The sequence below is a fragment of the Thermobia domestica genome, chromosome 7 (genome assembly GCF_964235325.1).
Source record: "Thermobia domestica chromosome 7, izTheDome1.hap1.1, whole genome shotgun sequence".
NCBI classification, from domain to species: Eukaryota; Metazoa; Arthropoda; class Insecta; order Zygentoma; family Lepismatidae; genus Thermobia; species Thermobia domestica.
In genome coordinates, this window is record NC_137460.1 from 203,349,004 (window position 1) to 203,363,793 (window position 14,790).

Consider the following 14,790-nt stretch of genomic DNA (forward strand, 5'->3'; position numbering starts at 1 on the left):
AAGCTGTGTCTTTTATGTCGTTCCCCTTATCTTCTGTTGGGGCATGTACATTTGCAACAATATCACACCACCGGTCCTTAAGACTAATAGACTAATAAAGAAATATATCATTAACAGATTTTTGCTGATATTCGATTGTGAACGAAAAATCCTGTTCCTAGTTGATGATTTTTATTTCCTTTCCCGTACAAGAACGTAAAATATCCGGATTTCACTGCTCCCTGTCCTTTCCATATAACTTCCGGAACTCCTACTAAGTCCATCCCATATTGGCGCACCTGCCCTATAAAGACTTTTTATATTCCATGTTACAAATCTCGTATTCATTTTACTTTCCTGAGGTTGTGTCAAGTTTACAATCCTGGTTCGAGTCTTCTCCACAAGTTGGAAATTATTCTGAACAAGTGCTTTATATATATACATATATATATATATATATATATATATATATATATATATATATATATATATATATATGGATGAATTTGTTGTTGTTTCAGTAGCCCCTGACATAGGGTAACTCTGTTATTATTAGGGTTACAGGAGCCATTTGGACTGTGTAGCCGCCCCTTCACTTTGCTGGGTCACATCTCTGGACATCATCAAGCCAACACGAGACGGTTCCAAGTAGATTAATATTTTTATTTTGGCCTGGATATCACTAAATACGCTGCCAAGTCCCCTGGTTGTGGTCCGTCGTTCTGTAGAAGTACTGTGAACTATGTAGTATGCAAGACACATATGTCTAATTGGAATTTTAGCCATTAGATGATCAGCACAAGATGGAGAAGGTAATTTCAATATAAGGACGAGTAAATAGAAGATACCGTATTATATGCCACCTATCGTCGATCAGGCTTCTTAACCACGGGCCACAGACGTGAATACTATGAAGAGAACAATACGCTATAACTACACATACGCGGGCTCTTCAGCACCAGCATCAACATATTGCAGCATTGCCTCCATTTTATACATTCACCGTGACTTATTTCACACACCTGATAACTATACGTAGTCAGCAGCCAACAAAATATATGGTACTCGTTTACACAGGTCATCCTAAGGAAACAGAAGTAACTAATATTTAACAACGCCCAACTGTGGATATACGCTGACTATCACCAACGACATGAGAGGTAACTAAATTCCATCTATAGCATGAAAGAGGAATGGGACATTATTAGATGTTAGGAGATCTGGTCAGGGATCTCAACTACTTACTTGTACATGGTATTTTTATACGTATCAGGTTCATAAACAAACATATTAATACTATTCACTATTGTGATCGAAAACAGATTCTCTCTCTCTCTATGGAACACGAAATAACTACTGTAATCCTTGTAGTTATATTTTATAATTTTAAAAAGAATTTCTCACGTTTAAAGCTACAAACGTAGTTTGACACTGACTGCATGACATATATAAACTCCATGTCAGTAAATTCTGTATTTACAACTTTCTTCTTCTTCTTCTTTACATAAAGTTTTCATTAATTGTTCGGTTTTCATTAAAATAATAAAAGTTTAGATTGGATTTCCAAAGGATTACAATGCTAAAATTTATAATTATTTTGTTACATAATTTTGAAATATGTTTAATTACAAAATTGTTTTTTTATTACATAGTTCATCGTTCTAAATCTGGATATTAAATAGCGAATTGCACATCTAGATATAAATAATCTTTGACAAAATGATAAAATAGATTAAATAAACAAACTATTTCAAACTTTCAGATAAGCAGCTAATGCAGGAGTTGACAAACTGGATTTACATGATGAACAAAATAAAACTGTAACGACCATGTACCAAATGGTCCGTTACAAGTATACATTCTTTATGAGCCCAAGGCTAAATAAAAATGCAACGTTGCAATTTACCTGGACCCACAACATAAGCGAATGAAGTGACTGCCTTTTACGCTGTTGTGTCGATAGCCAGCCCCCATTCACTGTACTTTTACAAAATTTATCCACATCTCGCCTCACCCTGCCTTCCCCTAGCCCCTCTATTAATTTTATGAAGTTCATTTCTTGAAATTATTCCTCGGATACCATTTAAAGTTATGCTGTCAATTATTGTGTTCATTCATAAATTAACTGCATAAGCCATATTTACAACATAACAAAACTGTCAGTTGCTACTCATCACAGTAGAAACAAAAAGTTTGAACAGTTGACAGCCATCAGGGCAGTAGGTGTTCGAACTGATTATCCTGTTGCTGTACACACAACCGGATACGATTATGGAAATTCGCTCGTACTCGTGACTGTATGGTAGATAGTAGTATGTAGTATGTGTTCGTGGTTATAAATGGGGAATGCGGCGTAGGATCCAAACTGCGTAGGAACAAAAAATTCAGCTCAAAACCTGTTTGGATCCTACGCAGTTTCGATTCTATACAGTTTGGATCCTACGCAGTTTTGGTCCTACGCCGTTGCCCTGAAATAATTTAAATTTTAATCACGCACTCAAAAAAATATTTTTTATTATCTCTTTAATTTATTTAACCTATGCAGCTGTCAATTAGGGTTATATTCATGGACTCCGTACGACCGAAACTGCGTAGGGTCAAAACTACATAGGATCTAAACTGTACGGTCCAAACTACATACGATCCAAACTGCGTAGGATCCACACTGCATACAACCAGGGGCTGTGATTTTCAATTTCTTTATGAACTTGGCAGTTGGCACAGTTGAATGTTTATGTAATTAGTCTAGTTTTAAGTAGGTGGGAATTTGTCGCGATATACAAAATTTCCTCATCCTACGGCCTCGCACCTCATAAACCTACAAACATACCAAACTTCCTAGTTTTTATTCTGATTTCAATCACGGTACCTAAAGTATGATATTTCATACATTCAAAAAGTCTATTTAAATTACCCAGGCTTTCTTGTCTCTTTAAAGCTGCTAAAAATGGAAAATATTCACTTTGGGAATTTTCTATATAGTTTCAGGAGGCTACAAACCTCACCAAATTTAGGGGCCGCGGTTGCTCAGTGGTAGAGCGTTCACCTCCGGTGCTTGGGGTCCGTGGTTCGATCCCATATCGCGCCGTGTGGGCTTTGTGGTAGACAAACACCGTGCTCGTGGGTTTTCTCGGGGTTTTCCCGTTTCCTCCCACTTTCTGTATTCCACCATTTCATTCATTTCTCATAACCACCGTCTCCTTTAGCCTAACCGGCATAAGCATGGGACGTAAAACTTCAAGATTTCATTTCATTTTTTTCTTCTGCGGTTTTAATACTGTGTATCTGTATTTGCCTAAGGTTATGCCGCGTTGCCACATTCTTTACACCTCCCCCCCCCTCAATACAGTCGCAGAGACCCTTGCATGGCCGGTTTCACTGCAAAACCACTGCTTTATCGGACATGTCTGCATCTCGAACATCTGAAAGCGATTTTTAAAGTGGGATGCAGCACCATCAGAAATGACTGACACGGTTTGGGAAATTGTAGACACTTATTTTCTCGTATTCAAACCTTTTTCTATAAAATATATTTTCGCTTTTCTTCGAGTATTTTTAGAATCTTGTCTATGGCTATGAGTACATGAGCCGAATCGTGTGTTTTATCGTCGTTTATTACAACAAAACCGTCAGTTGTTTCATATTCCGGTGATAACTCTGAATTTCACTTTGCAGAATAACAGTCCAGTTTTCAGCGAAGTCCACATGAAGTAAAATAGAATTTGTATCTTGAAATTTTATATGGTGCTTTTCGGTAGCAATTAATTCTTTTTGGATTTTCTTGATGTAGTCATGAATTACAATTCTTACAGTTAAACCAGCAATGTACGATACGAAAACAGAAAGTGGCAAAGTTTTTTAACGAGATTATTGTTTTCCCATATGGCATACGTAACACTTTCATTTTCATCAGGATCAATAATTAAAGACTCCACACTTATTCCTTCCACTCCAGGACATTCACCACATTCTTGAAGAAGACAGTTGTCATTTTCTACGGATCATACTACTAAAAGAAATAGGTCACTCATGACAGCTTCAATACAGGCTGCACCTTTGATTTGTAGCAACGTAGTAGCAGCTAACTTAAAATTTGCACAATACACACACACACATACCCACTTCCCTCGCAGGTTGCGGACTGACCCACTTTAGTCGAATACTGTAAAATTCCGAGTGACCCATTCTAATGTTGGGATTGTTCTGTTTAAAAAGTTAGTAAATTTCTTTGGAACGCGTAAGGAAACATTTCGATTTTTTGAACTTTTTGTCCTTTTTCGATCACTGTAATGACATCGCACTTAATTGAGACTTTGTCTGGAGCATTCCAAATCATCACTGAGGTTAATAGTTCAGGTTTTCTGTAGATCATCAGAATTTATTGGATGGCCATTTCAAGTAAACTTAAAATTTGTGTGTTTCGTAATCGTAATTTCCACCTCAAATTATTTCGGTTTAAGAAAACGGAGGCATAGGGGGGGGGGGCTCATTTTACTATTTCAGAGCCTTCTTGATCAAAATAATGAAAAAACAGTCAAGAAAAACCTTTTATTCTTCATTTAATGAATGTGAACCACAAACATCATCAAATCACTGCACTTTTATTGTTCCCAGTGTTGCTAACTGTGACATCAAAGTTAACGAAACTTCGCTAACTTTAAAAGGCTGCAGTTAATTCATGAAGCATTGGTCGAGAATGGTATTTGGTGTGTTTATTATTCATGTAAAGTTGAACCATCTGACAAAATTTCAGAATTTTAAAAGATGGTGTTTTCGAGAAAATGGCGCCCAAAAATGGCGATTTTTGAAAATTTTACAATTTCTCGAATTTTTTGCGACAAACCGGTTGCACACAGAAGCGATACAAATTTTTTTTTCGGAAAGCGGGTAACTAGGTCTTACCAACCGTGAAAACAGAATTTTAAAATTCGAACCGAAAGTGCTCGAAAAAAATTCGCAAACTTCGACTTTTCAGATAAATTGACGTTCATTTGTTAATTTATCTACAAAAAGATACGCATGCGCAAACTAAACTATAATAAAATATAGTTTATTTATATCCCTATGTACATACCACAACAAGAATTATAACTTTACCTGTCTCCATAGCCGAATGGTGAGGCTCCGAAGTTGACCATTTTCCATGTCTTCTACAATTCATAAATTGTACTCCCCGTCTTTGATGGGCCATTACTTGGCGGAAAAATTTTTTTCGACAAAACAAATTAATATGGGTCTCTTAAAAACATGTCTAGTTGCTATAAAAAAAAGTTTCAACAATATCTGAGATGGTGATGGTACATGCTCTGCCTGAATTGAAATGGAAGGCACCTATGAAATATTTTTATGTACGTGTAATCACCGTAAAATGCAACATAAATTAAACGCTAGAAATTGATACGCTACAAATATTTTACAATTTATATGAATAGCATACCTACTAACAATTCGAATTTCAGCAGTATTCATCAATATCAATTAAAAATAAAAGTAGAAATGAAATTTTGTTTTTTCGTGAAAGCAGGCCTTTAATAAGTACGAAAATAATGTCACGAAGAGTATAAAATTCAAATAACTTGTCTAAAGGTAAAAACTAACTAATTTGCGTATTAGTATTTTTCTAAATATCATATATAAATAATTTGTCGGCTAGATATATATATGATATGCAGAGCCGGCTCTACCATATGTGCAAAGTGCAACACGTGCATTTGCATAGAGCGGAAAGTTTGAAGGGTCCGGCAAAATCTGTCATAAGTATATTATTTAAATTAAATACTTCTTGTTGGAAACAGACTTCATGATGATGGTAGTTACATTTACCAAGCTGACCTATGTGAATACTACGTTCATAAATTATGTTTAGGTCGCATTAGTTTAAGGTCATATGGACAATGCTAAAGCAAATGGTCAAATAAATCCGAGCACAAATTGTTTGATTATTGTCATATGCAAGAATTCAATTGTCGATTAGTAGCGAATATCTGTTCCACTTAGTCAGTTATCACAGTTTTGATATGACAACTAGTTATGTTTTTGTCACAAACTAGTTCCTTATCATTGAATATAAAAACAAAAAACAAAAAAAAAAAAAAAAAAAAAAGTTAACAGATGTAGAAGAAAAATCAAGAAATAAAGATAAAAGAGCTAAGTTTAGTTGCACTGGAATTGCAAACTGATACATTGAGATTGAAGCTCGATATTGAATTCTGTAAAAAGGATTATCATCTTTCCTCTGCAGGTGTTTGCTTTATCTTTCACTAACATAACAGGTTAATATTTAAAGAAAAAAACAGACACAACGAGATTGTATTTTTATAAGTATTTAAGCCTTTCTGAGTGCGACTGCATTTACCCTTCCCTTCGTCGTTCATGCTGGAGTAGCATACTTAAAATCATGACTTTTAAGAGTTGTCCTTTCTTGTAGTTACAGTGCAGCCGTCTGTGTGGAGAATATTAAGGAGACGCTTGCAACTATCCTTATCGTTTGCAGTTGCTACTGGTCTAAAGCTTACAGACTACGGTTTACGTGCCAATTTCGCAAGTGAAATATCGCAGCATAACAATGAAGATTTTCTGGATCGTGTCGTCTTCAGTGATAAATCGACATTTCATCTAAGAGCTAATGTGAACATTCATAATGTTCGCATCTGGCGGTCAGCAAATCCTCAGAAGATGGTACAGTTGAAACGAGACTCCCCTAAATTGAATGTTTTGTGCCATATGGCGGAATGTTTAAGGGCCTTTCTCGCCTATCGACTAGATGTGTGCCGTGTGACGAATGAATCTCACATCGAACATTTGTAGCAAAGACTGTTTGATATGCTTTTTCACTTGGTGTATTGTTTGTAATTGTACGTAAAATGTGATAAGTACTACGAAGACTTAAAATCCCGATATTCATTTTGAAACACCCTGCATTTCTCACTAACTGTTGGAACTAAGATGTGAAAAGGATGAAAAATTTTCCTTATAAAGTTATTATTTACAACAACGATATTATTATTTGTCAAGACTGTAACTACTACAACAACACGGGTTAGTAGTAAAAAAAAAAAAAAAAATAATAATAATCAATTGTACACTCGTAACCCTTTCGGACCCAGGTGGCCAAAGTGGCATACACGGGTGTGTCACTTTTTTAATCCGCTCTTGTGTGGACACTAATTAAGATATCGGGGTATTATTTTTGGCAAATATGATTGGACCATAGTTTATCATATTAATTTCTTTTTGTTCTGGGTGTCGAGTTTCCTTCTTAGATTTCACCCCAGTCAAAAATTCGAGAATTTTCGAATTTCGAATTTACTTTACTTCTTTTTTCCCAGCTTCCTTCGCTATAGAGAGACTTCCTTAAGACTTGCCAGACAGATACCTCGGATGGATACCTAATTGTTGACATTAATTGGACGGGCCTACGCGCAGTGTTGCCAATTAGGGAAATTAAAATTTCCCTAAATTTTGGCAAAAAAATCGAATTTTTTGTTTATAAATCCGTAACTATACGTCCGAGTGCAAGTCAACTTACGCCAGTCGAACATTTGTCCTTACTGAACAAACGCGGGTACAGATCGTTATAATGGGGTAATTAGGGGGCGCACGAAAAATTCGTATTTAGGTTCTAACCCTAGATATTTTCTAGTTTTTCCCTACTTTTCTGTTTACCGTAATATATTTATGGTAATTAGAAGCTGTGCTCCTTAAATATCGCCATGATACTTGTAGGATATATTAGTGGTGTACCAATGTTTAATTTAAGATAGTTTCCGTCTGTCTGGTAGCAGTCTTGCCAGCTACAGAAAATTTTAATTCTAAATTTTAGGGGCAAATTTTGGGAAAATTATCTGTTTTGTCTATTATTTCCCTCTTGTTAGCTACATCGGAACAAACGCACCAGTATCTGAAAGTCTCGTCTTTGCCCTACACAACGCACTATAGAAAGTTTCAATAGGATAATAAGGAGAAGTACAGTTGAGGTTTACAGTAGACCTTGTTCTCTAATAGGAAAGATAACTGATTTTTTTCTTTCTTTAGGTAGAATGATATATTTTTATTTACATGTTTACTTTATTAGATATCGCCACAATACTTGTAGGATATATTAGAGGGATACCAAAGCTTATTTTAAGAAAGTTTGTGTGGGTCTGACAGCAGTGTTTCGGCTACAAAAAATTTTAACTCCAGATTTTAGGGGGAAATTTTGGAAAAATTTCCTTTTTTGTTTCTATTGTTTCCCTTTTGTTGACTACATTCAAACAAACCTACCAGTGTCTAAAAGCCTCGTACTTAGCCTACACAGTGGACCATAAAAAGTTTCACTAGAATAATTAGGGGAAGTACAGTTGAGGTTTATAATAAACCAAGTTCTGTAAATGGCAAAAAAAAAAGAAAAAAAAGAAAGAAAAAAGTGAATTTCTAAGGTAGAATAAGATATTTGTTTAATTTCATGCTTACTTTGTTAGATATCGTCATGATACTTGTAGGATATATTCTTGGGGTACCAAAGTTTATTTTCAAATAGCTTTCGTCTGTCTGATGGCAGTGTTTCCAGCCAAAACAATTAATTCTCGATTTTAGGTAAAAATTTTGAAAATTTTCCCTTTTCCCCTCTATTATTTCCCTCTTGCTGGCTACAGTGAAACAAACGTACCACTACCTGAAAGCTTTCTCTTTGACCTACAGAACGCACCATAAAAAGTTTCATTAGGGTAATTAGAGAAGTTGTATCCCCAGCATACGTTGATTTTTGCTTCTGGGGCGTAAAAAGTGTCAAAATTTCATATGTATGATAACAGAGAATTTTTTCTTTCCCTCGTTGAATGGAAACCAGCGACTTCAGGACTTCACTGTACCTTGTCAATACACCAAAGAATTTTTTTAGATGACTTGAACCCATATGGCAGCAGTGGTGCTAGATACAAAAAATTTTGAAATTCGGTTAGGGATTTTTTGTAAATTTTCACCCCTACATTTCCCTCAATAATTTCCCACCCGTTGACAACACTGTAATGCAACTTACACCAAAAAATAGCCACATCCATTTTCTAAAAAGCAAGGCCTTAACCATATCAATCGAATAAATGATTTTTGAGCAATGAGTCACTAACTGAAAATGTAGGAAAACGACAAAAATGACCTGGGTCCGAAATTAATAATCACACAATTTTGCTCGTATAGGTACAAAGAAACAAACGATTTGTAAGTTACGAGGGCTTCGACTCAAGTTCTATTGACTATTTCAATAATTTGCAACAAATAATAGTTGCCAGAAAAAAAAACAGACATTTGAAAAAACAAACATGAAAAGGAACGATGTTTTTTATTGAAAAAAAATTCACAGAAAAAAAACACGTTTTTTTTTACAACACTACTTGGGATGCTTTAAATTGAAATAAGTTGGAATGATTTTCAGTTCCCCATAAAACACAGTTAAAGTTTTAAACTGTTATTTTATTTATTTATTGTAATTTTCATAGACAACCCTATCCAGACCCTGAAATGCCAAATTTTAATTGTTTTTTAAATTCCAATTTGTGGTCCCTGTGGCGTAGTCGCTAACGCTCGCGGCGAAGACAAGAGCGTTGCCGGGTTCGATTCCCAGTAGGGCCACTAGTTCGAAAAGGTGTACAGCTTTTTTAGGCCAGCCATCCCGAGTAAAGTTTTTCCTGGGTTTTCCTCACGCACACCAGGCAAATGCCGGTATGGTACCTCTCATATAGGCCCCACGCTGCTTCCTTCCCCTCATTCGTTTTTTCCCTTTCCTTCCCCGGATTCTGTGCTCGCCGAGAGACGTCATTCCTGAAACGTGACGGGCTTAAGGCTATTGATGCCGCTAACGCCACAAAATTCTATAAATTTATAAAACTATATGAACTGACAGAAAATAACGCATACTTCTGGTTAACATTACACAAGTTTAACGAATTGTATGTAATTTTAGGCCAGTCTTCCCTAGAGGTATCGTACAGTGGTGTTAAGTACACTTTCAAATTTTAATGGCAAATGTTGTGTCTGGTATACCAAAGCTACCACTGAAATGTTAGCGTGTTATAAAATCTTACAAAATGAATTTACACTTTTACGTAGGTATCCAGTTGAAGTTAACTTACCATTTCCAAGCGTGGAAACTTTCAAGTTAAGAACTCGAAGAACAATTATGCCTCCAACACCCATAAATCTGGAACATGCAAATGACTTATTAAGACATCCTCAACATGCATCGTTTGGAATGTGTGGCAGTCCTCCGAAACCTTTTTACAGAAATCTGATTTCAGTAGAAGATAATACCTAGGAAAGATTTTGATCTTCATTCCTGATGAGGTAACAGAGCTGCTCCAAAGTACAGAAACGTTTCTAACTGATGGGACTTTTAAAGCCGTCCCAATTTCAGTCGGTGCAAAATAACTGGTAACCATTCATGGAGTTGTTCGAGGAAAGGTAAGTTTCGATACTTAAAATCATGCACATTTTTTTTTCTTTCAAATCTAGTTCCATAATATAGGATGCAAATAAATTCAGGGGTATAAATTTGGGAGGTGACTCCTAACACCAAAATAAGAAAAAAATGTCTATGCAAAGAGATGTCCGAAACTGCATAGTTTCGAAGTTACAGGCTCCCGAAAATGCGAAAAAATGGTCCATAGCTTCAAAGACTTCAAAAACTTCAAAGGTCCATAGCTTCACTACTATGGAACCTATCGTTGTCGGATCAAGACATTACTTAGTAACTAGTGTGTGTTTCATTCAAATATTCATGTTTCAGAATCCTCCGATAGTTGCGCGTCAGTTTTTACAGATATACTTGGGGAATACGTCAAATTTTCTGAGAACACTCTAACCAACTATCTAAAGATTGTTGCGCAACTACAGAAGGATGATGGTACATGAATATTTGGATAAAACACACACTAGTTCCTTAGTAAAGTCTTGATCCGACAACGTTAGATCCCATAGTAGTGCAGGTGTGGATCTTTGAAATTTATTTTTTTTTTAAATTTCGGCGCCCTATAACTTTGAAACTATGCAGTTTCGGACATCTGTTTATAAAGACTTTTTTATTTATTTATTTATTTATTTATTATTTTGGTGTGAGGAATTACCTCCAAAATTTATATCCCTGAATTCATTTACACCCTGTTTAACTTCAAATTTAGTTCAGTCATAAATGCCATATTCTTATGAAATAGATTTTCTGTTTCCATACATTTAGATTTGGAAGTTGCATAACCGTTAAAATACTTACTTAAGGATTATATTTCATATTTTTACGTATTTCACGATATGTTACGTACAGTAAAGCCACGAATAACCGAGTTCCGGGTTACCGAGTGGTCAATAAAGAAAATAATAAAGAAAGAAAGAAAAAGCTACCGGCTTCCGTTGCATCGCTACTCGCTGTCGCATTCGGTTTGGTTTGCTGTGGTTATTGAAATTTGGAACATCTTTTCAGTGGCGAGGCTATATGAGACGTGAAGATATTGTTAAGTTAGAATCCGGATAATCGTATAGTCAGTGCAAAACCAAGTGGGTCGAATGAGTAAAACTCTGTTACAGGAAAAGGCTATTGAATTCCATGAAAAAAAATTAGAGATGGAGACGAAGAATTTACAGCAAGTAGAGGATGGCTACATCGCTCGAAAACGAGGTATGGAATCAGGCAACTTACTATTTCTTGTGAAAAGATAAATCTAATCATGGGATCATGGTAATTTTTAAAGACAAATTCAAAGCTCTGATTGAAAGTGAAAATTTTCCATTACAACAGATCGTTAAGTGAGACGAAACGAGCTTCAGCTAACGCATGCTTCCTACCAGTAGTTTATCTAGAATTTTGAACTTAGGGGGGGGGGGGGGAAGGTGTTAAAAATCTTGGGGGTGCAATCTTGCATATTTTTTTTTTTTAATTCTTTGATGCAACGAATGATTGCATTGGATTTCCTTCCTCAGCCAGAGACAATTAGCGTCGACTTTCTCATGCTTGGTGTGACGTCGACATTAAATTATTAGCAATCGATTGATGAAACGTTGTTGTGACGACCACAGCCATGTAAAGGTTGATTTTCATGCAATCTTGCGTTGCGTGCTTTGCTTGAAAATTTATCTTGTCGAAAGTAAGTTGTTTTATTCTATTGGCACTTAAAAACAAGAATTCAAAATCTTTTAAAAAACAAAATAGCAAGATTTTTAATGGTGTGTTCCTGTTCTGCCTAAAGGCCCTCCAGCACTTTGTAGAAAATATTTTAAATGATCTTATCTTTAGGCAGAACGGGAATTACCGTTCTGCCTAATCTTTTGAGACGAGGAATTCTGTCCAGGGAGGGATTTCTTCAAGAGAATTTTTCTTTAGTAATTGTAACAGATTCTTTAAGAAGAATGACTATTTAAGTTTTATCATAAATTTTAGATGTTATTCTTGTCGGAAAAATGACGAGATACTGTTCTATTATTAACAATGTTATTCACAACTATATCAGTAAAAATAAATGTTATTTTTTTTAAAAAAAAGGTACCTGCATAAAAATGGAAAATTGATTGACTAAGTTGCAAGAAAGCTGTTTGACATTGTAGCTGAAACCAAGATAAAACAAACTTACTTCGGTCTAGTATCAAGTCATTTCCTAACAAAATTTTATTCAGTTTTCCAGTAGTTCACCTCCTACATGCTAAGTCGCAGTCAGGGGTGGTTTTAGGATTTTAATTGTGGGTAAGCCCGCTCCTCCGCGTTTGGATACATATGCTTATAACAATAGGAAATTACATTTACAGTAGTGGTTGATGCTGTTTATTAAATAATTATTTACTATTAATATAAAAAGTGGAAAATATATTTACTCTTTATTGTATCTTTTGGTGTTTATATATTTTTCAAAATTTTTGGGTAGGCCCGTGCTTACCCGGCCTACCCGCTAAAACCGTCACTGCTCGCAGTACGTAAAAGGTGCCACAGTTCACAGCCTCAAGACATATTTGGCCATATGTTAAGCAAACAATGCAAAAGGATGCGTAAGACGGCCCTTATCCCCGATTATCTGACCTTTTGATGTGATTGAAACTACAAAAAACATACAAGTATTTCGATATTGATATTGATATTTTGTATTGCTTCTATTTACATTGATAATATAAATATGAAAATAGAAGTATATATGATACTTTTGCATATAGTATAGAATTATGTATATAACACAAATCAGCTGATAAGGTGATGCCGAAAAAGAAGTTATGATTTAAAACGCTAACATTCTTTCTTAAGAGTCGCCTTAAGCATCCTTTTGCATTGTTTGCTTAATATATGGCCAAACATGTCTTGAGGATGTGTAAACAGTGGCACCTTTTACGTATTGCGACTCTTTAGCATGTTAGAGATAAACTACTGAGAAAGTGAATAGAATCTTGATGGGAAATAATTTGATATTATACCGAATTTAATTTATGTTTGTTTCAGTTACAATGTCAAACGGCTTTCTTGCAACTGAGTCAATCAATTTTCCATTTGCCCGCAGGTATTTTTTTTTAAAAATTACATTCATCTTTACCAAAGTAGATGTGACTAACACTGCTGATAAAGAACTATATCCTCGTCATTTTTCCGAGAAGAACAAGAAGAATAACATCTAAAATTTATGATGAGTTATTCTTCTTACAGCCTCTTTTAGAATTACCAAAGTGATAATTACGAATGCAGGACTGAATTCAGGCGACAGAATCATAGGCGCAGATTAATAAAATAATGATTATTTTTTTCTTCAACTATTATGCATCTAAAGCGTTATCTGAAATTCTTCACTTTACGGAAATAACATTTTTTTTAAATGTTGAAAACCCAACAAAATACGTAAGATTGTTATAGTAAGTATATATACCCTGTTTCAAAAAGAATATACGTATTTCGAAGAATTATTTTGTACAAACTATCGATCGCTGCGCCTCGGCTCGGCTATTGGAGAAACGAATACATAGTCTAGTTTATATTCATGTCTTCTGTTTTGCTTGGTAACCGTCATTTGTTTAAAATGGCTATTCCGCAGCAGAAATCATTTTGTGTTCTCGAGTTTGCGAAGCGCAATTCCGTGATAATAGTGCAAAGACGTTTCAGGTTGAGGTACCAAATTGATCCTCCGAATACGTGGAACATTCGCAGATGGTATCGACAGTTTGTAGATACAGGATGTGTATGTAAAGGAAAGAGTCCTGAGAGTCGTGTTCCTGAAGAAAATGTTGCACGAATTCAAACTGCTTTCCAACGTAGTCCTTCAAAATCAACTCGTCGTGCCAGTCGGGAGTTACAAGTGCCGACAACAACAATTTGGCGTGTTTTGAGACGTCGGTTGGTTATGAAGCCGTACAAGTTACAGCTGTTACAAGCTCTGCGTCCTGATGACAAACGCAAACGTGGCATTTTGCAACGAGATTCTGGATGCTATTGACAATGATAACACTTTTGCACAACGCATCGTGTTCAATGATGAAGCGACTTTTCGTGTTAGTGGTCAGGTAAACTAACAAAATGTTCGAATTTGGGGCCTACAGAACCCACATGCAATCATTGAACATGTACGAGATTCGCCCAAAGTCAATGTGTTTTGTGCGATATCCCGATCATCTGTTTATGGCCCATTCTTCTTTAATGGAAACACAGTTAACAGTCAGCAGGATCTCGCTATGCTACAAAATTGGTTGTTTCCGAGGCTGCACGAAGACAACTTCATTTTCCAACAAGACGGGGCACCCCCTCACTGGAGTCGCCAAGTGCGTGAATATCTGAATGAAACTCTACCGAACCGTTGGATTGGTCGTCAAGGATCTGGCGAC

General features: G+C 35.7%; 1 protein-coding gene across 4 annotated transcripts in view; it reads left to right on the forward strand.

Annotated features, from left to right (window-relative positions):
* The window catches only part of LOC145690674 (SET domain-containing protein 9-like), a 78,323-nt gene that overhangs the window by 52,835 nt on the left and 10,698 nt on the right, over positions 1-14,790 (forward strand). The window contains exon 7 of one of the 4 annotated variants that reach the window (XR_014132255.1): positions 10,066-10,416. The exons of the other annotated variants lie outside the window; for them this stretch is intronic. The gene's annotated coding sequence lies outside the window, so the exon portion shown is untranslated. The remainder of the gene's footprint in view (positions 1-10,065; positions 10,417-14,790) is intronic. 4 annotated transcript variants of the gene reach the window in all.